At 49.9% G+C, this 19,796-nt stretch overlaps 1 protein-coding gene across 1 annotated transcript in view; it reads left to right on the top strand.

The window, feature by feature from the left end:
• The first annotated feature begins 1,701 nt into the window (after positions 1–1,701).
• Positions 1,702–19,796, top strand: part of TMEM92 (transmembrane protein 92) — a 78,465-nt gene continuing 60,370 nt past the window's right edge. The window contains exon 1 of the mRNA XM_088443568.1: positions 1,702–1,734. The gene's annotated coding sequence lies outside the window, so the exon portion shown is untranslated. The remainder of the gene's footprint in view (positions 1,735–19,796) is intronic.

Genomic DNA, 19,796 nt, shown 5'->3' with positions numbered 1-19,796 from the left:
AGTCACATTTGTGTGTATTTATCACTTATTGTCTAAGTGTGATATCAAAATTGATCTACTGTATCTACCATGGCTCCATAGCAGGCTATACCTGGGGCTACATTTATCAACGGTCGATTTGGCATTTTGAGTGATTTGAGGTGTGATTTTCATTCGATTTGTATTCGATTTTGCTTTTGGGTATTTACTAAAGGCCAAATCGAATGTAAAATCGAATTTCCAATCGAATTTGTAGTCAAATCGACCATCAGAAAAACATTGGTACTGTTACATAGCCCAACACACAAAACCCTTATTTACTATAATTCGATTTGAAATCGACCTCAAAATCGGACTTCAAATCGAACTTCAAATCACCAAATGAATAGACCTGCTTCATGCTTTCGATTTGAGCATGAGCAGGTCGGATTGACACAGATACCTGCACAGTGAGATGCCTGCATGTATCTGACTGTAAAAAGTAATGAAACAGTTAAAAGTAAAAAAAAATTGATGTGAGGTCCCCCCCAAAAACAGAACCAGCCCTGGACTGTTCAAACCCAGGTCTGGTTGACTAAGTACAGGGAAAAAATTACGTAGGGTCTCCCTGTACTCAGTACAACCAGCACTGGGCTATGGGAAGCAGGGCTGGTTCTGGAATTACAGGGAAAAATTTGCGTAGGGTCTCCCTGTAATTCACCGAACCAGCCCTGGACCCTTTCTAATGGGGGACTGATGCCACAGCCAGGGGAGCCCTATCACTGGGCCCCCAGGCCGCAGCATCAGCCCTGACCGCTAGTAAGCCCAGGCCAGGGATTCCTGGGGAGTTGGAGACCCCTCCAATAAAAGGGTCTCCCTCTCCAGGGCACCCCTAGCCTGAGCTGATAGCCCGGGGCTAACCCCGCCACCCCTGGGAGGTGGGTGGCGGGTTGATTGTGTTAGTGTAGTGTAAAAATAGAATATAAACATTGTCTTTACAGTAGAACTGCAGGTCCCAGCAAGTCTCCCCCGCATGCTGGTACTTGGAGAATCACCAACCAGCAAGTACCAGCATGCGGGGCATTAAGGGCCCACTGGGACCTGTAGTTCACCTGTAAAGAAATGTTGAAAGAAACACACCTTACACAGTATAAGATTAATACATACATACATACACACTCACACATACTCACCTATATTACCTCGAGTGGTCCCCTTGTCCAGTAGGCATCCATGGGTCTTCTTAAAATAACAAAACGATAAACACGACCATCGTACTTAGTAATATTCATCGAAACCAGGATGAATATTCCTTCCCGAATGAAGCGCAGACGCGGCTTCCTCCTTTTAAGCTCCGGGTCTGAGCGCTCATTGGCTGAGAGAGGTCAGACCCCGTCTCTCAGCCAATGAACGGCTAACTGAACTCAATGGTGGGAGCCGCAAGATAAACTTTAGTTACCCTGCGGCTCCCACCATTGAGTTTAGCATTTAGCAGTTATATTATTAAGTTAAGCATGGTTAGAGTGTGCACTTGCATTTGTCTCTTTTTGCTTGCAGCACTACAAGTCTCAGCAGGTAGCACCTCACATTGTGCATAGGGTGTGCAATCTAGGGCCCCTCCCCCTAAGTATTTTGCACTGTGTATATGTATGTACACCGGAAGGATGAGACTACTTCCACCTTGATTAGCACCCCTCCCACCTGTTCCTGGGTTTTTTTTAATCATCAAGGAGTCCTTGCACTCCAAGACTGCACATCTAATGAGGCACACTGAGGGTAAGACCTATTATATATATGCTGTGTCCATTTTGGGACTGGTATTGGGGTGCGGGGCTCTCTGGGCTGGTGTAGCTGGGCTGCTTCATAGCATCATAATGTACACTTCTTTAGTTTGTTTTTTATACATGTAGCACTTTATACACTTTTTATTATAACCTCCTACTTATGTAGGACTTAACACATAGGCTTTCTTTATTATTCTTTAACCCTCACTTTAAATCTCACAGTAGTGTGATGCCATGGGGCGGTTCTGCTGGGTTGGCCTGGGGGGTCCCGTGCCCTATATTTGTTCCATAGGAGTGTTAGGGACCTGTCTGATGGAGGTCACCTGGACAATAATTATGGCCATTATTATGCAAAGAACCTCTTTGATGCTATTTAGCAGTTATATTATTAGGTTCAGCATGGTTAGAGTCTGCACTTGCATTTGTCTCTTTTTGCTTGCAGCACTACAAGTCTCAGCAGGTAGCACCTCACATTGTGCTTAGGGTATGCAATCTAGGGCCCCTCCCCCCATAGCGTGTTTTATTGCCAGCATAAAATATTGAGGATTAAAACATTGGTGCATTGTGGACAGAGCTGGATTAAGGCTTCGGGGGGCCCGGAGCACTTAAGACTGGGGGGCCCTAAAGACCAACGTTTGGGATACAGGGATTGTGTTCTCATGGGCAAGCCTTCGGTGCGCACATGAAAAGGGGGGCATGGCCACCTATCACACCCCTATTCCTTTCTCACTTCCTCAGCCTCACCGAGCAGGCGAGAGTGTCCCCTAAATGTAGGACAGTACTGTCAAAATTGGGGTAGTTGAGGGTTATGCATACATACATACATAGGGAGGGATTTATAAAGCATCGCATGTGAGGGCTTCCCGGGTTTATGACCTGGGAGTCCTACTGCAGATGCGTGGCCGCGGGGGACACTGGGATAGATCTTATTGGATCCCTTTTGGGGAGTTATGCGAAATGAAGCCCATAGGCTTCTATAAACAACACCATCTATAGAAGACATTGCCTATCTGATAGCTTGATACATATGGGGAATGCGGTCAAACATTAGAAAACATCAGTTTTTAGAGGTTTGACCACACATTGCCGGTAGTACATCTTGCCCATAGCCACACACATATACACTTACATAGTCACACCCAGGGTTGCCTACCTTTAATATTCTCTTCCCGGGAGAAGCCCGGGTAAGAGAAGCAGCAGGGGGCCAACGGGGGCGGGGCTTGATGATTCGCAGAATCACAGCTTAAGCCCCGCCCCCTTCACGGAGACCCGCGATTGCCGCGGGTATTCTCCTAATTCTGCCCACTTCACTAGGAAGTGGGCAGAATGCGGGAGAAATGCCTACCCTTCCGGGGGTGCGGGGGGTTACCCGAAAAATCGGGAGCCTCCCGCGAAAACCGGGAGGGTAGGCATGTATGGTCACACCACACATATATACAAATACATAGTAAAACACATGCACACATATATACAGTTACACACACATACAGTACATACAGGACAGTTATTCGCACACAGACACACTAACACAAACACACATACATACAGTCACACACTAATACACACACTTATACACACACATGCAGGAACTCCTGAACCTCTCATTAACTATGACATAATGTCCTGGGCCAAAATATATTTTCTATAAGATAAGTTTTGTCTTCAAGACCCTTTTGAGTGCCTTCCTTTCTAAATACTATATACTGTATGTATGTATATACATATATATATATATACTAGGGGTGAGCGGGTTCGGATTTCTGAAATCCGAACCCCCCCGAGCCCCCCCGATCCGAGTCCGATCCGAGTCATGCTCGACTTTTCCCGCCTGACTCGGATCTGAAATCGAGGCAAAACGTCATCATCCCGCCTTCCGAGTCTCGCGGGTTTTGGATCCTATATAAGGTACCCACGTCGGCGCCATTTTCTCACTCGGCTGTGGACAGTGAAGAGGGAGGGTGGGAGTTAGGGCTGTGTAGTGTAGTGTAGTGTAGTGCTGCTGTTGTCCACTACTTCAAAGTCCATAGGGGCTGGCTGTGTTGTGCTGTGCTGCTGTTGTTAATAGGGGCTGTGTCCACTACTTCAAAGTCCATAGGGGCTGGCTGGACTGTGTTGTGCAGTCAGTTCTCCATAGGGGCTGTGTCCACTCCAAAGTCCTGTGCAGTGTCCCAGTCCTAAAGAGGTGCTGTAGTGTTGTCCAGGGGGTGCTCTGTCCATCAGGGGTGCTCCCCCCAAGTGCTAAAAAAATAATATATTTTCTGTGTTTGTGAATTGTGTGTGCAGTAGCCGCACGTGCATCAACAAAGTAGTGCCAAGCGTGCGCCTGTGTCATAAGTAAAGGGCCGGCTGGCTTGACCGTTAAAGGGTGCTGTAACCCCCGAAAGTACACTCCAGTCCAAACCAAAAAAAAATTATTTTCTGTGTTTGTGAATTGTGTGCGCAGTAGCCGCACGTGCATCAACAAAGTAGTGCCAAGCGTGCGCCTGTGTCATAAGTAAAGGGCCGGCTGGCTTGACCGTTAAGGGTGCTGTAACCCCCGAAAGTACACTCCAGTCCAAACCAAAAAAAAATTTATTTTCTGTGTTTGTGAATTGTGTGCGCAGTAGCCGCACGTGCATCAACAAAGTAGTGCCAAGCGTGCGCCTGTGTCATAAGTAAAGGGCCGGCTGGCTTGACCGTTAAAGGGTGCTGTAACCCCCAAAGTACACTCCAGTCCAAACCAAAAAAAATTTATTTTCTGTGTTTGTGAATTGTGTGCGCAGTAGCCGCACGTGCATCAACAAAGTAGTGCCAAGCGTGCGCCTGTGTCATAAGTAAAGGGCCGGCTGGCTTGACCGTTAAAGGGTTCTGTAACCCCCAAAGTACACTCCAAACCAAAAAAATATATATTTTCTGTGTTTGTGACTTGTGTGCACTGTGGCTGCACGTGCATCAACAAAGGAGCAGCGCCAAGCGTGCGCCTGTGTCCCATAAGTAAAGAGCCGGCTGGCTCATTTCTTAAAGGGTGGTGTAACCCACAAAGTGCACTACTCTCCAGCAAAAATAAAAAAATATTTTCTGTGTTTGTGTGCGCTTTAGCCGCACGTATATATATCAATATAACATAAATGGAGGACCAAACTTTCTCTGATAAAAATAAAATAGGGAAAGATCAAGAACCACTTCCTACTAGTGCTGTTGTTGCTGCTGGGAGTTGTTCATCATCCCAGAGAGGAAGTAGGAACATCACTACTTTTACTAAACAATTGACCCTCCAACAGTCCCTAGCGATGAGGATGAAGTACGACAGCAGTCATCCTGAAGCAAAACGTATAACTGAGGCCTTGACTGCTATGTTGGTGTTAGACGTGCGTCCGGTATCCGACATTAGTGCAGTGGGATTTAGACAATTGATGGAGGTAGTGTGTCCTCGGTTCCAAATCCCGTCTAGATTCCACCTGCATCCTCAAAGCAGCAGCGACAAGCGTGCGTCTGTCTGTTAAAGGGTGGTGACACCCTCAAAGTGTGCTACACAAACAATTAAAATATTCTTCTTCTTTTTTCTGTCTTTGTGAATTGTGTGGGCTGTAGCCGCACCTGCATCCTTAAAGCAGCAGCGACAAGCGTGCGTCTGTCTGTTAAAGGGTGGTGTAACTCACGAAGTGCTCCAAAAAATAAAAAACTATTTTTTTTATGTGTTTGTGACTTGTGTGCGATGTAGCCGCACTTGCATCCTCAAAGCAGCAGCGACAAGCGTGCGTCTGTCTGTTAAAGGGTGGTGACACCCTCAAAGTGTGCTACACAAACAATAAAAATATTCTTCTTTTTTCTGTCTTTGTGAATTGTGTGGGCTGTAGCCGCACCTGCATCCTTAAAGCAGCAGCGACAAGCGTGCGTCTGTCTGTTAAAGGGTGGTGACACCCTCAAAGTGTGCTACACAAACAATTAAAATATTGTTCTTTTTTTTTCGGTCTTTGTGAAATGTGTGGGCTGTAGCCGCACCTGCATCCTTAAAGCAGCAGCGACAAGCGTGCGTCTGTCTGTTAAAGGGTGGTGACACCCTCAAAGTGTGCTACACAAAGAATAAAAATATTCTTCTTCTTTTTTCTGTCTTTGTGAATTGTGTGGGCTGTAGCCGCACTTGCATCCTCAAAGCAGCAGCGACAAGCGTGCGTCTGTCTGTTAAAGGGTGGTGACACCCTCAAAGTGTGCTCCACAAACAATAAAAATATTCTTTTTTTTTTTCTGTCTTTGTGAATTGTGTGGGCTGTAGCCGCACTTGAATCCTCAAAGCAGCAGCGACAAGCGTGCGTCTGTCTGTTAAAGGATTACATCGGTGACAGCATCCAAGTAGGCATGTCAGACAGTCCGTACCTGTACTGGCAGGAAAAAGAAGCAATTTGGAGGTCCCTGTACAAACTGGCTCTATTTTACCTGAGTTGCCCCCCCTCCAGTGTGTACTCCGAAAGAGTGTTTAGTGCAGCCGGGAACCTTGTTAGCGAAAGGCGTAGGAGGTTGCTTCCACAAAATGTGGAGAAGATGATGTTCATAAAATGAATGATCAACTCTTCCAGGGAGACCAGCCTCCAGAACGTACAGAGGGACCTGTGGTTCCAGCAGGGACGAATTAATACTCTGTGAGGATGAGGATGTACATAACACTGAAGAGGGTGAGGAATCTGTGGATGAGGAGGATGAGGACGACTTCTTGCCTCCGTAGAGCCAGTTTGTGCAGGGACAGATTAATTGCCAGCTTGTTTTGTGGGGGCCCAAACGAACCAATCATTTCAGCCACAGTTGTGTGGCAGACCCTGGCGCTGAAATGATTGGTTTGTTAAAGTGTGCATGTCCTGTTTATACAACATAAGGGTGGGTGGGAGGGCCCAAGGACAATTCCATCTTGCACCTCTTTTTTTTCTTTGCATTATGTACAGTTTGGGGCCTAGTTTTTCAATGCCATCCTGTCTGCCACTGCAGTTTCACGCCTAGATGGGTCACGTGTTTGTGCCGCCCACTCGTGTCGCTTAGCATAGTCATCCAGCTACCTCGGTGCAACCTTTTGGACATAAAAACACTATTGTGAGGTGTGAGGTATTCAGAATAGACTGGAAATGAGTGGAAATTAAGGTTATTGAGGTTAATAATAGCATAGGAGCAGAAAAACCTACAAATTCTGTGATTTTAGCTGTTTTTATGCTTTTTTTCAAAAAAATACAGATCCAAAACACAAAACCCAGAACCCAAAACACGGAAGGGTGGTTTTGGCAAAACCAATCCAGATCCAAAACACGAAGAAAGATCCAGATCCAAAACACAAAACACGAAAAGTGGCCGGTGCACACCCCTAATATATACATATATATACATTCTATAGCTCTACCCCCAATTCCTGAACCTATTTATTTTCAGAAAGATAGCCCTTCACACACACGCATACATCATACTTGCCGACATTCAGCTCCCTCCTTCCGGCGTTGTGAAGCAGGGGGCGGGGGCACAATGACACGATTCAACACGAATCGTGTCACACCCCACCCCTGCTGCGAGAGTTTGTATATTTACTCTGAGGAGGTCCGGTAGGGTCAGCGGTTGCCAGGAGGCTTGCCTGCCTTTCCGGGGGGCCCGGATCGGCACCTGATATTCGGGATTCTCCAGCCCAAATCGGCAAGCCTGACATACATGCAGTTACACACACACACACACACACAAAATATGGTGGTCCCCTACACCCTCTCATTTTACAGAACACACTGTCTGTATCAAAGTAGCTCTTCCGTCCCCTCCTCTCTCTAATCTCTCCCATGCTGCTGGCCTTGCACTGACGGAATCGGTATGATATCCCGGCTGCCGAAAGGCCGGGAGTTCGAATCCCGGCAGCCTGACAAAACAGCAGAGCCCGGCAGCGGAAGCCCGACAGAGCTGGAAATCCCCGATCGTGGTAAGGTAAGTATCTACTAATCTACCCTAACCCCTAACCTTAACCCTTACCCCCCAGGCTAAAAGTTGCCAGCCAGCCCCTGCTTAGGGGTGCCTAACCCTAACCTCCCCCCCAAGTGCCTAACCCTAACCCCCCCTTCCCTGCTGCCTAAACCTAAGTCCCCCGGGGGGGTGCCTAACCCTAAGTCCCTCCCGGGTGCCCTAAACCTAACCCTCCCCCTCCGAAGCTGTCTGTTCGCGGCACCCGGCATCGGCTTGATCGGGATGCCGGGCGCCGGTCTCCCGGCGTCGGGGAAATGAGCAGCGTCTAGATATAGACGCCGGTCATTTATCCCACGGTGGGATAAAGCAGTCGGTGAGCCGGCTGCCGGGATTCCGGCAGCCTGCTTCCCGATTGTATACCGCACTGACTGACTGTGTCGTGTAGCACCACCCTCTGCCCCAACTCCACCTCCCTCCCTTTTAGCCTCCTCCTATAGCTCGAAGTGCAGTCCTGCTGCACTGCAACTATATAATCAAAGGCCGGGGGCCCCCAGAGAGAGGGGGCCCGGGGTGGCATGCCCCTTGTGCCCCCCCCTTTAATCCAGCTCTGGCTGTGGATAGTGGCCCCCATGGGACAGTAACGGAGGTGCCTTCTCAAATTTCCAAAGTCTGTGTATTTCCTAGATCTTGAGGAACACATCATTGTGTTAGATGATAACTGGATATCTGTAATATTTACACCCTGAAAGGAACATACAGTTTTTATGGCTTGTCTCTGGAATCACTATTGTATGTCTTACAGAGAAAAGTTATATACCTCAACTTAATGGATCTTGGTAATATATTATAAAAAAAAAGTCAACATGGCTCTTCCAGCAACTGGCCAAGCCTCTTACTGGACCTCTGTGATTGCATTCTCCTGGTGAGACCTTCGTACCCCATTCCGACACTAGTGCAACTAGCACTGGTCTTCATCTGTAGAATACATCTAGGGGTATATTAACTAAAGATTGGATTTTCAAAGCTGCTGATTCTACTTGAGTTTGAGCGTTTTATTTAAAAGGGACACAGTAGTACATGCAAACTCAGGCTTGTTTTGCATGTATTACTATTGCCCTTTTAAATCCAGCCCTCAAAGCTGCCGAGAATGTGGAGCTTTGAAAAACTTATCTTTAGTAAATATGCCCCTGAGATTGAGTTAATTCGACCAAACTGTACTGAACAACATCCTGGCTTGTAGTAAATCTTCAAGGTCAAGTCCTTAGCAACTGGGGGCCTGATTCAGCAAGGATGGCAATTCTGCTTATATGTACGCACCGCAGTTGCTCATATCAGTGGTGATATTTAAATGTGTGCATTCACATTGCGAATGCAGTCTGACATAAGGACGCCCACTTCCCCTTACATCCATATACATGGGCAACATAGTGAAACAATCGGTAACATTGAGTACCATCGAACCCATACTCACAATTAAGGCCGGTCAGAATTGCTAACTTCTGCACACGCTATGAGACCTCAGGTGGTATCTAGTATTGCAGTGGCTAATTTATGCACGCCCACGCAACGGTGTTGAAATGCACTAGCACACCTGCATTTGCCCGACCACCCCCCCTTCACCACCCACAAACGGCACTTTCTGTCAATCACTGCTGCCAAACGTAGTTTCCATCGCAATTGCTAGTTTGCACACTGCGATGAATATGCATGCACAATGCAAATTAATCTACCGTTTGCGTGCATATTAGCAACTGCGTTCCTTGCTGAATCAGGCCCTGAACTAGTTGGCAAGCTTATTATGAATTTACCAAGGACTGACTTAAGATATTGGCCCTCATTCAGAGCCGGACACTCTGAGCAGAGCGCTCGCTCTGAATGAGGGCCGTCCTCCATAAAAATGGAGCGTCCTCCTGGACGCTCGTATAGCTGTGGGTCACCACCCACAGCTCATACGAGCGTGCAGGATGATGGTCGTGATGGTCTTGACCATCGCGACCATCGCCAGTGCGACCAGAAGCCTGTGGTCGGGGTTTTCGACCAGAAGCCCTGGAGTGATTTTGGCTCTATCAGAGCCAAAATCACTCCCACTGACATCACTAGTGATGTCAGTGGGGCCGGCTTCTGAAGGTAGGCGTTCCCTTGGGAACGCCTCCGTCTGGGAGGCACGCCCCCGGCACGCCCACCAAAGGGGCGTGCTGTCAATCAACATCGACAGCACGCCCCCTTTGATCAGACACAACGAGCGAAGGAAAGTCCTTCGCTCGTCGCGTCTGGCGCATGCGCACGACGGAGCTCCCTCCGTCGTGCGCATGCGCAGTGCACACCATCGACCCACTTGCGAGGGGACAGCCGCTTGCGAGTGGGTCTGAATGAGGCCCATAGTTGATATAAACTGCAACTGGAGGAAGAGTATTAATGTTGTCATGTAGTAAATGTTTACCTTTTTCTGGTTCAGTTCATAAGTATCATTCCTTTTCACAAAGGGGTAAATATAATAGCCTGTGATTTACAGGCATCGGCAAGATCCCGGGAAGTCTGGCCGATGTTTTAAAATTATGCCATTATATTAGCTCATGCATGTCACACCTCCCATTGAGTCTTATAAATGCAACTGCCATTGCAACTGCCATTAATTGGTGTAAGGCCATCAAGAGCCGACAAGAGCCTGGGTACTGGGGGGCGTGGCCAAATAGGGTTACCCTGGGCCACTCTTAGTCTAGGGCCAGGTAATTAGTACCCCCCCCTTCTAGGCACCCATGTGTAAGTGTGCCTGAATGTTTGCCTTTAAACTGCATTAGGCGTGCAGTTTTTAAGACTCTTTCTTTGAACGGAATCGGTATGATTTACTGCCGGACCCATGCCCGGCGGTTGGAATCCCGACAGCGGCATCCCGGCAGAGGAGGAAATCCTGATCGTCCTAAGGTAACTATTGACTAACCTATTTCTACCCCCTAACCCTCCCTTAGGGGCAGTGGCGGGCTGGGCTGGGGGGCAGGGTGCCATGTGCCCCCCGGGCCGCAGCGTCATGTGGGCCGCGGGCAGTCTGTGTCACTGTGACACAGGCTGCACCGCGTGTGTAGCGCTGACCGGATGGAGTTCGGTCAGCGCTACACAAGTGCCAAACACACAGCCGCCGGCTCCGGCAGCTGTGTGTTTGTTGTTATCAGCAGCCAATGAGAGTCTGTCAGACTCGCACTGACTGCCGCTGTGCCCACTGCAGGAGCCGCTCCATCTTCCAGCTCCCGCAGTGGGCAATGGGAGAGGCGTCATGATGTCATGACATCTCTCCCATAATGCAGAGCGGCCCGGGAGGACAGATGGAGGAGCGGATGGCGGCGGGAGCGGGGATTCAGGTAAGTGTTTTTTTATATTACGTGTGTCTACTGCGAAGGGGGTCTGGCACTACAATGAGGAGACCACTACTGGGGGCACTACTACTACTACTGGGGGCACTACAAGGGGGGGACTACTACTACTGGGGGCACTACAAGGGGGGGGACTACTACTACTGGGGGCACTACAAGGGGGGGGCTATTACTACTGGGGGCACTACAAGTTGGGAACTACTACTACTGGGGGCACTACAAGGGGGGGGACTACTACTACTACTGGGGGCACTACAAGGGGAGGGGACTACTACTAGGGGCACTGCATAGGGGGGAGGGGACTACTACTAGGGGCACTACATAGGTGGGCGGGGACTACCACTGGGGGCACTGCATCGAGGGATCACTGCAGGGGGCTCTATATAAAGGGCAATACTGGGGGTACTGCATAGGGGGAAGACTACAACTGGGGCCACTATTTAAGGGGCAATGCAGAAGGGTTACCACTATTGGCCCTGCATGGGGGTGGACTGCTACTGGGGGTACTATATATGGGGCACTGCACAGGCGGGACCACTACTGAGGGAACTATATAAGGGGCTTACTACTGGGGGCACAAGGGGCACTGCATAGGGGGGGATCACTACTGGGGGCACTACTGGAGGCCTGCATAAGGGTGTCCTCTCCTGTGGCACATGGGGGCACTGCATATGGGCACTACGACAGGGGGCTGCCCCTAATCTTTATTTTTACCTTACATTAATCCCATATGGATCCGCCTCCTCCCTGGAACACTTGGGGGGGCGCCATAGCACGCACATTCTTCGGGCACCCTGGCAACACGATACTCCTCTGCCAGGGCTGCCTGCATGCATTTACCCCCCAGGCTAAAAGTTGCCAGCCAGCCCCTGCTTAGGGGTGCCTAACCCTAACCTTCCCCCCCAGTGCCTAACCCTAATCCCCCTTCCCCTAGCCTAAACCTAACCTCCCGGGGGGGTGCCTAACCCTAAGTCCCCCCCAGGAACCCTAAACCTAACCCTCCCCCCCACGCAGCTATCCACGCTCGGCGCCCAGCATCCCTTCGATCGGGATGCCGGGCGTTGGGCTCCCGGCGTTTGTCTAATTACAGGCGCCGGCATGCCAACGCCTGCCTTTAGACCCTTGCCGGGATATGACAGTTGGGAAGCCGACTGTCAGGATTAGGTTCGCCGGCTTCCCGACTGCATACCCTTTGAACACATAAAAATGACTGCCAGGATGAAGTCACTTCTCTAGAACTCCTTCAGAGTCTAGTTTCCAGTGCTGCGTTTCAGTCATGCTGTATTTTGTGTTTTCCAGCACCATTTTCATCACTTGCGCACAAAAAAGTCAGTGGGAGACCATTGTAAATGTACTCTGTGCATCACCATGTCACCATCATGCATTTTTGAATGCAATTTCTGAACCTTCTGAACCTTTCCATAACAACCCATGTAATGTTTATTTGCAGACCTTCGCAATGAATATGGAAGACTTAGGAGCTCATTCAGAGTCGGTCGTGAGCGCTGAGCGCCCACGACCGACTCGATGTTGCCCCACAGCGCATGCGCACGACGGAGCCGGCTCCGTCGTGTGCATGCGCAAGACTCGGCTAACGACGGGTGATCCGTCGTTAGGGGTCTCGTCGTAGACGGGGCGAGCTGTCGATGTTGAGTGACAGCTCGCCCCGTTTGCTGGGCGGGTCGGGGGCATGCCTGGCCAAACGGAGGCGTTCCAGTAGGAACGCTTGCCGTTTGGGGGCGGCCCCACTGACATCATCAGTGATACACCGGAATAGAACCAGACTGGATACACCGGAATGGAACCAGACTGGATACACCAGAATGGAACTGGACTGGATACACCGGAATGGAACTGGACTGGATACACCGGAATGGAACTGGACTGGATACACCGGAATGGAGCTGGACTGGATACACCGGAATGGCACCTGACAGGATTACCAGAATGGCACCTGACAGGATTACCAGAATGGCACCTGACAGGATTACCAGAATACCCCTGGACAGGATTACCAGAATGGCAGGAGAGCAACTGGAGCAATGCAGCAAGATGGGAATCTAAACTGAGTAATAGAGAATTCTGCAGACACTCAACAATAGGCATGTATATGTCTGGACTGGAATAGGACCGGATAGGATTCACCGGAACGGGACTGGACACTCTGGAATGGAACAGGACTTTATACCAGTGTTCGCAAAATACGCACTATAGCGCGTATTAAGGTGTTACAGATGATTATGGACTCAGGGCCTGATTCAGAGCCGGACACTCTGACCAGAGCGCTCGCTCTTAATCAGGGCCCTCCTACCTAACATTGGAGCGGCCTTTTGGACGCTCGCATAGCTGTGGGTTACCACCCACAGTTTATACGAGCGTCCATGATGATGGTCGCGATGGTCAAGACCATCGCGACCATCGGGCTTGTGACGAGTCCCTGCGGTAGGGTCTCGTTGCCGCAAGCCCAGGAGTGATTTTGGCTCTATCAGAGCCAAAATCACTCCCACTGACATCACTAGTGATGTCAGTGGGGCCAGACCCAGACGGTAGGCGTTCCCATGGGAACGCCTCCGTCTGGCAGACACGCCCCCGGCACGCCCACCAAAGGGGGCGTGCTGTCACTCACCATCGACAGCACGCCCCCTTTGGTGCGAGACCCCGAGTGACGGCTTCCCCGTCGCTCGCCGGGTCTCGCGCATGCGCACGACGGAGCAGCCTCCGTCATGCGCATTTGGGTACCATCGACCCACTTGTGAATGTCCTGCGCTCGGGAGCGGGTCTGAATGAGACCCTCAGTTTTTAAAAATGACCGGGTCCTGGAATGACCCGGTCTGCAGCATCTTCTCCTCCAATCGCCATCTGAGTCTCCGCCTCATGGTCACGTGATGCTGCCAGGCTTTCTCTATTCAAGGTCTCTGCAGCTCCGAGTCCTGCCTCCTGTACTGACACCCTGCACGCATACAGAGGGCAGCACTGACTGGCAACACTTGCTGATATGTGACTGTGCCCCGGCCCTCCATGCTAAGGTGTGCGGCTACTGGCTAAGTGACTCAGGATCCCCCCTTCTGCTCCTGGGCCGATCCTCTGACCCCAGCTGTGTCCAATATCGTCTGCCGAGATGTCCTGAACAGTGAGTAGCTGCTGCCGGGTTCTTATGAGCTTCCCTGAGCTACCAGTGTGTGTGGTGCAAGGGTGCTCCCTCTGTGTAGTGGGAGCCTTCTTTGTGTTGCCACTATGTGTTGGGACCCTACTGTTTGGAAACAGGGTGCTGCCAGTGTAGTACCAGTGTGTGGTGGGACCCTTCTGTGCAGTGCCAGGGTTGTGCCATTGTGTTTTGGGACCCTTCTGTGTAGTACCAGTGTGTGGTGGGAGCGGACCCTTCTCTGCAGTGCCATAGTGGTGCACCTGTGTTTTGGGACCCTTCGATGTGGTGCCAGTGTGTAGTGGGGCCCTTAAGTGTGGTGCAAGTGTTTGCTGGGATCCTACTGTGCAGTGCCAGTGTTTGCTGAAACATGCTTGTGCAGTGCCAGGGTGCTGCCAGTGTGTGGTGGGACCCTTCTGTCTAATGGCAGTGAAATGTCGTAACCTCCTCCTTGTCCCCCAGTACTGCACCAGCTGCTATTTACCCTACTCCCAGTCCTGCCTGCCCCTTGTATCCTCCTTGCCCCCCAAGCACTGTCGCAACTGCTGTTTGCACTTAAGCCCTCACTACTCCTAGCACTACCTGCCCTTACTCCCCTCTACCCTCAGCGCTACCCCAACTTCTCCCTGCCTTTACACCCAGCTCTATCCTAACTGCTACTTGCCCTTAACCCCCTCTAACCCAACTGCTACTTGCCCCCAGCACTGTCACAACTGCTGCCTGCCCTCACCCTCCATAATATGTGATGGGACCCAGAAACAGTAGAGTGGGACCCCAATTTTCTAAAGTGAGGGGTCCCCGGGACCCACAATTTTTTATGCTCAGCGCGATCACTCTATATACCAGAATGGAACTGGACTGGATACACAGGAATAAAACTGGACTGGATACACTGGAATGGAACCGGACTGGATACACTGGAATGGCACCGGACAGGATTACCGGAATGGCAGCGGACAGGATTAACAGAATGGCACCGGAAAGCAACTGGAGCGGTGCAGTGAGATTGTAACAGATAATTCTGCAGGTACTCAAACAAAATCTCACAGATAGGCTGAAGATAACATTGCACTGGCAACTTGCACAGTGCTGGGAACTTCCTTAAATACCCTGGGTTAGCCAGGGATTGGATAGTGGAGTCAGGTGACGGCAGATTGGGATTCCATTGGCTGTGAGTTAGTCACCTGATTGGCAGCAACATGGTACGCCCATCTCTGATATTGGCATGGAACACACTGTGGGCATGCAGAGAGAATGGCAAGCCCTAAAGGACTGGAAACAATACATTCACATGATCTCTGCAGTTCAGGTCCAGCAGGTAAGCTGGATTGCCAAACTCTGCTTGTAATCAAAAGTCTGCAGATCTCACAGACAGAGAGGCTCTCAGATGCACAATCAGTCCAGAAGGGGAATCCATCAATTAGCAACACAGACACATGCTGCAACCTGCATACTGAGCAGATCTCCCAGGCAAATCTGGATATCCTAACCTGCAGAGATAAGTCACAGGATAAACTAGTAAATATGAGGGAAATAAGGGCCTGATTCAGCAAGGATAGCTATTCTGCTTATACGCACAAAACGCAGTTGCTAATATCAGGGGTGATATGCAAACGTTTGCATTCTCATCAGGGGCGGATTTACCACAAGGCAGTACAGGCGACCGCCTCGGGCCCGGTGGTCCCAGGGGGCCCACCTGTCAAATGCCGCTGGCAAGTACAGATGAAAAAAAAATCCTATTCTAGTTTTCACCGGCCGCTGGAACTGCACTGACCGGGCGGGGGAAGGAGATACTAGTTATTCCCACAGAGAGAAGCAATATGTGGCCATCGCACTTTCAGTGCCAGGGGGAAGTGGTGGAACAGTACGTACGGTGCGCATGCCGTGGCCCCTGACCTCTCTTCTGCTGGCCGGGTGCTCACTTCCTTCCTGGGCAAGAGGAGAGGATAAGGTACCAATGAAACTGCTGTCTGCTGAGTCTGATGACGCCCCCTGGGATTACTGTGACATGTGACGATCGTAGCAACTGCCTTGTTATTCAGTTGCACTACAGTCAGTGCACTTCCTGGACACTTCTGCTCCACCTCCTCCCCGTGCTACTATCAATGAATAGGTACAGTAAGTGTTTGTTTACCCTTTCCCAGTGTGTATGATCCCATCACCCACTGTCTCTGTTCAACCCTGTGTTTATAGGTACTGTATCTGTGACTTTAATAGTGCACCTGTGTCTAGTCCCCTAACTGTCCCTCTGTTTCTCCATCTGTCTTCGTTTCCACCCCCCCATTACATAATGTGATATATATAATGTATATGTGTGTATGTATGTATGTATGTGTATATATATATATATATTAGGGGTAAGCGGGTTCGGATTTCTGAAATCCGAACCCCCCCGAGCCCCCCCGATCCGAGTCCGATCCGAGTCAGGCTCGACTTTTCCCGCCTGACTCGGATCTGAAATCGAGGCAAAACGTCATCATCCCGCCTTCCGAGTCTCGCGGGTTTTGGATCCTATATAAGGTACCCGCGTCGGCGCCATTTTCTCACTCGGCTGTGGACAGTGAAGAGGGAGGGTGGGAGTTAGGGCTGTGTAGTGTAGTGTAGTGTAGTGTAGTGTAGTGTAGTGCTGCTGTTGTCCACTACTTCAAAGTCCATAGGGGCTGGCTGTGTTGTGCTGTGCTGCTGTTGTTAATAGGGGCTGTGTCCACTACTTCAAAGTCCATAGGGGCTGGCTGGACTGTGTTGTGCAGTCAGTTCTCCATAGGGGCTGTGTCCACTCCAAAGTCCTGTGCAGTGTCCCAGACCTAAAGGGGTGCTGTAGTGTTGTCCAGGGGGTGCTCTGTCCATCAGGGGTGCTCCCCCCAAGTGCTAAAAAAATAATATATTTTCTGTGTTTGTGAATTGTGTGCGCAGTAGCCGCACGTGCATCAACAAAGTAGTGCCAAGCGTGCGCCTGTGTCATAAGTAAAGGGCCGGCTGGCTTGACCGTTAAGGGTGCTGTAACCCCCGAAAGTACACTCCAGTCCAAACCAAAAAAAAAATAATTTTCTGTGTTTGTGAATTGTGTGCGCAGTAGCCGCACGTGCATCAACAAAGTAGTGCCAAGCGTGCGCCTGTGTCATAAGTAAAGGGCCGGCTGGCTTGACCGTTAAGGGTGCTGTAACCCCCGAAAGTACACTCCAGTCCAAACCAAAAAAAAAATTATTTTCTGTGTTTGTGAATTGTGTGCGCAGTAGCCGCACGTGCATCAACAAAGTAGTGCCAAGCGTGCGCCTGTGTCATAAGTAAAGGGCCGGCTGGCTTGACCGTTAAGGGTGCTGTAACCCCCGAAAGTACACTCCAGTCCAAACCAAAAAAAAAATTATTTTCTGTGTTTGTGAATTGTGTGCGCAGTAGCCGCACGTGCATCAACAAAGTAGTGCCAAGCGTGCGCCTGTGTCATAAGTAAAGGGCCGGCTGGCTTGACCGTTAAAGGGTGCTGTAACCCCCGAAAGTACACTCCAGTCCAAACCAAAAAAAAATTATTTTCTGTGTTTGTGAATTGTGTGCGCAGTAGCCGCACGTGCATCAACAAAGTAGTGCCAAGCGTGCGCCTGTGTCATAAGTAAAGGGCCGGCTGGCTTGACCGTTAAAGGGTGCTGTAACCCCCAAAGTACACTCCAGTCCAACCAAAAAAAAAATTATTTTCTGTGTTTAGCCGCACGTATATATCAAATCGATATAACATAAATGGAGGACCAAACTTTCTCCGATAAAAATAAAATAGAGAAAGATCAAGAACCACTTCCTCCTAGTGCTGAAGCTGCTGCCACTAGTCATGACATAGACGATAACATGCCATCAACGTCGTCTGCCAAGGCCGATGCCCAATGTCATAGTAGAGGGCACATACAATCCCAAATGGCAAAGTTCAGGAAAATGACCTTGAAAAAGACATTTAAATCAGCTGAAGAGAAACGTAAACTTGCCAATATGCCATTTACGACACGGAGTGGCAAGGAACGGCTAAGGTCGATCCCTAGTATGTTCATGACTAGTGGTTCAGCTTCACATGACGATGGAAGCCCTCCTCCCACTAAAAAAATCAAAAGAGTTAAGCTGGCAAAAGCACAGCGAAGAACTGTGCTTTCTAAGAAGATATCACAAATCCCCAAGGAGAGTCCAAGTGTGGTGGTGGTTGCGATGCCTGACCTTCCCAGCACTGGACGGGAAGAGGTGGCTCTTTCCACCATTTGCACGCCCCCTGCAAGTGCTGAAAGGAGCACCCACAGTCCACTTGCTGATATGCAAATTGAAGATGTCACTGTTGAAGTACAACAGGATGAGGATACTGGTGTAGCTGGCGCTGAGGAGGAAGTTGGCGAGGAGGATTCTGATGGTGATGTGGTTTGTTTAAATCAGGCTCCGGGGGAGACAGTTGTTGTCCGTGGGATGAAAAAGCCCATCACGGTCATGCCTGGGCAGAAGACCAAACATTCCACCATCTTTGGTCTGGCAATATTTCTATCCAAATCCGGACAACAACTGTCTTGCCATATGTACCATATGTAAAGGTGAAATAAGTAGGGGTAGGGACGTCAACCACCTAGGAACATCCTCCCTTATACGGCACCTGCAGCGCGTTCATAAAAAGTTACTGTCAAGTTCAGAAACTTTGGCTAAGACCGTAAGCAGTCCAGGGACACCTAAATCCCGTTGTCCTGTTGTATCCAAGCACCTGCAAACCACACCGTCAACTCCCTCCTCGTCAATTTCCTCCTTAGTCAGGATCGGAAGTAGTCCTGCAGGCCATGTCACTGGCATGACTGACTCTCCTATCCGGGATTCCTCTGGAGGATCCTGCATTGCTACGCCTACTGCTGCCGCTGCTGCTGTTGCTGCTGCTGGGAGTCGTTCATCATCCCAGAGAGGAAGTAGGAACACCACTACTTTTACTAAACAATTGAGCCTCCAACAGTCCTTAGCGAGGAGGATGAAGTACGACAGCAGCCATCCTGAAGCAAAACGTATAACTGAGGCCTTGACTGCTATGTTGGTGTTAGACGTGCATCCGGTATCCGCCATTAGTGCAGTGGGATTTAGACAATTGATGGAGGTAGTGTGTCCCCGGTTCCAAATCCCGTCTAGATTCCACTTCACTAGGCAGGCGATACCGAGACTGTACAGAAACGTCAGAAAAAGTGTCCTCCGTGTCCTGAAAAATGCCGTTGTACACAATGTCCACTTAACCACGGACATGTGGACAAGTGGAACAGGGCAGACTAAGGACTATATGACTGTGACAGCCCACTGGGTAGATGTATCACCTTACGCAGCAACAGCAGCAGCGTCACCAGTAGCAGCATCTCAGAAACGCCAGCTCGTTACAAGGCAGGCTACGCTGTGTATCACCGGTTTCAGTAAGAGGCACACCGCCGACAACCTCTTAGAGAAACTGAGGGAAATCATCGCCCAGTGGCTTACCCCACTTAGACTCTCCTGGGGATTTGTGATATCTGACAACGCCACCAATATTGTGCGGGCATTACATCTGGGCAAATTCCAGCACGTCCCATGTTTTGCTCACACAATAAACTTGGTGGTGCAGAATTTTCTGAAAAGCGACAGGGGCGTGCAGGAGACGCTTTGGGTGGCCCGAAAAATTTCTGG

The sequence above is a fragment of the Taudactylus pleione genome, unplaced genomic scaffold (assembly GCF_031769625.1).
Source record: "Taudactylus pleione unplaced genomic scaffold, aTauple2 ptg000331l, whole genome shotgun sequence".
Lineage (NCBI taxonomy): Eukaryota > Metazoa > Chordata > Amphibia > Anura > Myobatrachidae > Taudactylus > Taudactylus pleione.
The sequence above is the reverse complement of the archived record's forward strand: the minus strand, read 5'-3'. Positions and strand labels throughout refer to the sequence as shown.